This window comes from Ostrea edulis, chromosome 6, assembly GCF_947568905.1.
Source record: "Ostrea edulis chromosome 6, xbOstEdul1.1, whole genome shotgun sequence".
NCBI classification, from domain to species: domain Eukaryota; kingdom Metazoa; phylum Mollusca; class Bivalvia; order Ostreida; family Ostreidae; genus Ostrea; species Ostrea edulis.
Window position 1 is genome coordinate 1,549,368 of NC_079169.1, and position 6,022 is coordinate 1,555,389.

Sequence of the window (6,022 nt, forward strand, 5' to 3'; positions counted from 1 at the left end):
ACGTCTTTTAAAGTTATTTGCTATAGGTTTTCTATTTTTATGATCCTGGTGTAGTCTAAAGAAAATTAAAACACAAAATCCTACAAACTTATTAGTAGGACTTATAATTGTCTGACACATTTTTCTACTTTCCCTTAAACAACTACACAAGTCACCTGAGGGTTTAAAAGGTTTTCTTTTCTTCGGAGATATATCATGAAAGGTGAGGATAACGAACAGTGACCAAACTCATAACTCCTTTTAAGAAACATAAAATAAAGAGTTGGACAAACACGAACCCCTGGATATACCAAACCTACGATCAGGTGCCTAGTAGGAGTAAGCCTTCCCTGTCGACAAGTCACACTCGCCGTGAGCCCTATATCTTGATCAGGTGAACGGAGTAATCCGTAGTCAAATCAAAGTACCAAGAACGACCTAGCAATCGGTATGAAACATGTCAGACAGCATTTAACCCAAGTTATCTTTGTGAGGGTTTTTGTGAAGTTTAGAAATGCAGAATAATTACGGTAACTCATATTAATTCATCCCATTGACTGGGATATTAATTACGTCTAAAACTGAAGTCTAATTTTAACGAATTCAATCTTTTGAAAAGGAAGTTAGAATATAAATACAATTACCCTCAGATGGAATTAATGCCAAGTTCGTTGAAAACACAGTGTAATAATTAGCCTTACAAACACAGACAAGGTTGTTACAAGTTTTATCAATTGAAAGCAAAACATATTCCTCATGTAACATATCTAATTGTTGACCTGTCACACCCACCGTGATCCCTATATCCTGATCAGGTAAACGGAGTTATCCGCAGTCAAAATCAGTGTGCCAAGAACGGCTTAAGAATCAGTATGAAACACTTCAGACAGCATTTGACCCAATGATAGATTGTATGTGTCTAATACGGGATTTTAATATTCCTCTTGTACTTTTAATCCATTCTGAAAAGGTATTCCATAGATCATGAATGAATAATGAACAATTTTGAAGGATTTAGATCAACATAAAAATTTATTGTTAAATAATGATGAAAGTGAAGCAGATGAAATTCACATGACTGGTAAATGGTTAGAAGCTGACCTTTTTGCTTAAGACTTTTTAGAAGAGTTGTCTGCTCTTTGTAAAATTAAGAAAAATCTAATTTTCTAAAAATGTTTTTGTCAATGATTAATTTTATTTCATAAAAAAAGTGTATGTAACTTTCTACCAAGAGATTAGTATGAAAATATAATTTGTTTTTAAAATATTGTAATAAAACATGCTTTTCCCATATACTTCAATGTTAAATTCTAGGTGAAATAAATCAAGCAGTAAACAAAAATTTTAAAATTCCTATGGTGGATTATTTTTATTTAATGAACCCTTCAAAATGATATCATGATTACAAATATTCCACCATCCATTTATTAGATATGAAATATGGTCATTATACATTGAATACCTTAAGTTCTTTTTCATATTTAGCTCATCGTCTGGCATAATCTTCGACAGATAAAATTCTGTTGCCAATTTAAGAGGGAAGTTCTATGAATTTAGAACCTTTCAAAATAAGTGATTTTAGGTTCTCGCTTTCAACTATTAGTATATCTAGTAATGCAATAGTAGAAGTATATTTGTAGGATTGATTGATTGAATATTGTTTAACGTCCCTCTGGAGAATATTTCATTCATATGGAGAAGTTACCATTGCCGGTGAAGGGCTGCAAAATTTAGTCCTATGCTCGGCGCTTAGGGCCATTGAGCAGGGAGGGATCTTTATCGTGCCACACCTGCTGTGACACGGGACCTCGGTTTTTGTGGTCTCATCCGAAGGAGTGCCCCATTTAGTCGCCTCTTATGACAAGCAAGGGGGTATTGAGGACCTATTCTAACCCGGATCCTCACGGGATTATATTTGTAGGAAATACAGAGTGTAAAATTGAATTTGAATTACATGTATGTTAGGATACAAAACTGAACTTTTTATGACGAAGAATGTTGCATTTATTCCTTATTCATTTGTTTTAGTTTTGAGTTTGAGGAACTCGCGGCATGATTCGGAAGGAATACCATCCACGACCCATAGTGGTTTCAAGAGCCTGTGATGGGCAACATTCATAATTATAGAATGCAGTTTTTCGTTTATTTGAAGAAGCCAAAGCTAGTCCCTTGTTAGATTTCTCAAAACGTTGTTTTTCCTCCCATTGAGAGTCTCTGTCTGAAATGAGATGAAACTGAAGGTCATGTACTCATAATCATATCTTTCTTTTATATAAGGGCATGGACACGATTTGAGCTGAAATTTTTCAAATCTTATTTTTCAAATTTTAATGTTTAGAATGTTTAACAATGTATATCTAACGGTCAGCAAAAAAATTGAATGTCAGGTGTCGAGGTACATTGGAGATACAGAGTTCACAATTCTTTGTGATGTAAACAAGGCTCTTGCCATGTTTTTGATTTACATAAGTTAAATAGACTAGTGAAAGTGTTGTTTAAAGCAGATTTTGTAATTTACAAGTTAATTCTGAACACAATAAAATAGTTTCTATTGTTTGCTACATCTCATATAGTCAAAGACTAATTCGAAAAAAAAATCAAAGAAATTTCCAACAAGTATGACAGACCACGAAACACAAACAATGTTTCTGCGCCAAAGGTTGATAAGGTCATATGGGAAAATATGTCCTCCAAAAACACAGCCAGTGACATTTAGTTACAGACCACTCAGAATCTCGGAGGGAAAGCCATGATTCCTACACTGAAAGTCTTTGATATGTTAATTAACTCAAAGAAGAATGTGGTCGATTCAAAGAAGGCGAAATAGTTGTGTGGTGACATTTTAAAGTTTCAGAAATGTGTTTTCCATAATTTATCGTTCAAGAGGCGTGAACTGATCATTCAGCTTGAAAAGAACAAACAGTTTGTCAGTCTCTGTTCAACCGAGAGCTCATCATAAAACTTATTAGGAAGTGATTTGGGCAGTCAAGTGAAAAATGTCATGGAGGCAAAGAAACTCGCACAAATGATATTCAACAGAGATTATGGCAGCAAATACAGAATCTCCAAATTCTCCCCAAGTCACGGAAAAGTCCTGGCATGGGTTCGGGAAGAACAACAATTTTTGGCCAAGACACAGTACAGCTCCCATCTAGGTCTTGGATTTACTATTCACCCAGAAAAGGCTCTTTTTATGCAAGTCAGAGTGTTGTTTTATTGGGTTGTTCGTTAGATTCTGTTACAATGACTGTTAGAATTACCCAAGATCAAGCACAGGCTATCAAAGAACTTTGTGATGTGATTGTGAATCAGAATGAAGTGACAATAACACAGGTAGCTCAGCTTGTTGGCATTTTCGTAGCCAGGCGTGGGGTATGCTAGGCTTTAATTGAAAAAGATGTTGCTCTAAAACTTCACCAAGGAAATTTTGAAGCATGTATGACAATTTCTCATCAGAGTAGGATGGATTTAGAATGGTGGTCCCATAATGTTTGCACATCTTACAAATCATTAACAAAAGCCCCTTCAGGCTTTCTATTCAAAAGTGACAGTTCACAGTTTGGATGGGGTGGAGTTAGTGAGGAGTCAGGTGAAGATATTAGTGGTGTATGGGACAGTGATATTACTGAGCTACATATTAATTATTTAGATCTTTTAGCCGGGTTTTACATTCTAAAGGGAGAGAATACCAAAGACACTCATGTAAGGCTTTGTATGGATAATTCAATAGTTGTGTTAATAAGCAAGGGGACAAGATCTCTAATTTAAATGTTCTGGCTCGTGGTTTGGGGTTATTAATAGGAATATTTGGATAAGTGCGAAACGTGTTCAGGGTGCAACAAATATCATAGGCGATTCACTATCTAGAAGAAATGTTGACATGGAATGGAAGCTGGATGAAACAATTTTTGAAAAACTGCAAAATCTGTTTGGTAAATATGATGTAGACTTGTTTGAATCCAAGAAGAATCATCAGTTAGTTATTTTCAATATAGACCAGATCGGAATGCTACAGGAATCGATGCTTTTGCACATTCTTGGAGAAATGTTGATTGTTATTTATTTCCTCCTTTTAGAGTCATAAGCAGAGTATTGAGGACAGTACAGAAAGAAGAGGAGCAGTTCACTCTGTTGATAGCCCTCAGTCATGATTCCCTCAGTTGTTACATCAAATTGCAGATCCATGTTATTTTCTACCGAAAACGGCGACTCTTCTAAACTTTCCAAAAGATCCCGGTCGGCAACATCCTCTGACAAGATGAAGATAGGTGCATTCATTTCGTCAGGAAATGCTTTTGTAGTAGAAAATTACGAGCAGACACTATCAATATTATCTGCAGATCATGGCGGGAATCCACCAAGAGACAGTATAGGGGTTATCAACAAAAGTGGTTGTAGTTTTGTTGTGAAAAACAGAGTCATAGATTTAAGCCAGACGTTGATTCATTTTTAGAATTTCTTACAGATTTGTTTAAGAAAAATCTTGGTTATAGTGCTTTAAACACAGCAAGAAGCTCATTAAGTTCTTTTTGTCACTTTTAGGACATTCTACTGTGAAACTAGGAGATCATATTTTAATGAAACGTTTTATGAGAGGGGTATTTTTGTCAAGACCAAATTTACTCGAGTATCTTTTTGCATGGGATGTAAATAAGGTTTTAGGGTACTTGAAGTTATTGTCACCTGTGCAAGAATTATCATTACTTCAATTGTCACAAAAATTGACAATGTTATTATCTGGACAGTGAAAACAGGGAGTGTATGTTCTTGATATTAGAAATGTTTCTGTTAGAGAAAATATGTTGATTATTAGATGTGGTGATTTGTTGAAGCAATCAAGGCCAGGGCATCATGTAGATGAAATTTTTGCTGCTTATCCAAATGATAAGTATTTAGCTAAGTACTTCGTTACTAGCTGGAAAATACGGATGTATATTTAATTGCTGTTATAAAATTTAGAAATTCATTTCAAAATTAAGGATTATCTCCCTCATGCATAGCTCTTATCCTTGGACGAATTTGGCTCCACTTTTCTGGCACGCTGTTTTTGGCTGTGTTTAGCTCTAAAGCTTCATAGTTATTTCAGATTTCAAAGATTTCGGTTGAGCATCACTGAAGAGACATTATTTGTCGAAATGCGCATCTGGTGCATCAAAATTGGTGCCGTGTAAGTTTTAGAATGTGTGTTGACTGTGTACAATGAATATATTCGTAGAACTAAAAAATTGAGAGGTTTAGAATTATTGGTCGCTGGATCAAGTCTGTGATGAACAGTGCTGGAATACATTTAAGCTGTTTTTCACCTCATAGTACTCGGTCGGTATCGACTATTGCTACTACAAGAGCTAATGTGTCTGTTGCTACAATTCTTAGGACAGCATGTTGGACTGGTGATAATACATTAAGAAAATTTGATGTTATGAGATTGATCAATGTTCGTTATCTTCACCTTTCATGATAAACCAGTAAAAGTAAGCAGTGACTTCAACAATTCTTTGCTTGATAATTTTATTGGACCATCAACTCTAAAGTCTCATTTGATACAGAGGCCCTCAATGGGAGGAAAAATGATAAAGTTAAATGAGACTTACCTGGAAGGTGAAGTTTGATAGTAAGTTTTCATAACCATTGAGAGACGAAGGGATCAAATGTCCAACCCTATCAAAATATTTAAGTCCCGCCCTATGAGATTTGTATTAGCTTGATGCTTCAATATCTAGTTATCACTCCTCTGAATTATGATCACGTGTTCAGCGTCTCATTTGTTTATAACTTTATAATTTCCATCCTTAGTACAATGTTATTTTATTGTACACTCTTTGACCAAAAATTAGTTCTAAATGTAATGAAGTTTCCTTTATATTCTTCTCGAATAACTCTTTGAAGTCACTTTTGCATTTACACAAAATTTCTGGAGAGAAAAATATGGTAAGCATACAAGATTTTTAGAATTCTTTTTAAAATTTATCTCCAGAACAAGTACATGTATGAGAACAAATATAAATACAGAAGTGATTATGATATTGATACAAATTGGTTCGTG

At 34.8% G+C, this 6,022-nt stretch overlaps 1 pseudogene; it reads left to right on the plus strand.

Annotated features, from left to right (window-relative positions):
• Positions 1–2,575: 2,575 nt before the first annotated feature.
• Positions 2,576–3,134, plus strand: LOC125683887 (uncharacterized; annotated as a pseudogene).
• The last annotated feature ends 2,888 nt before the right edge of the window (positions 3,135–6,022 follow it).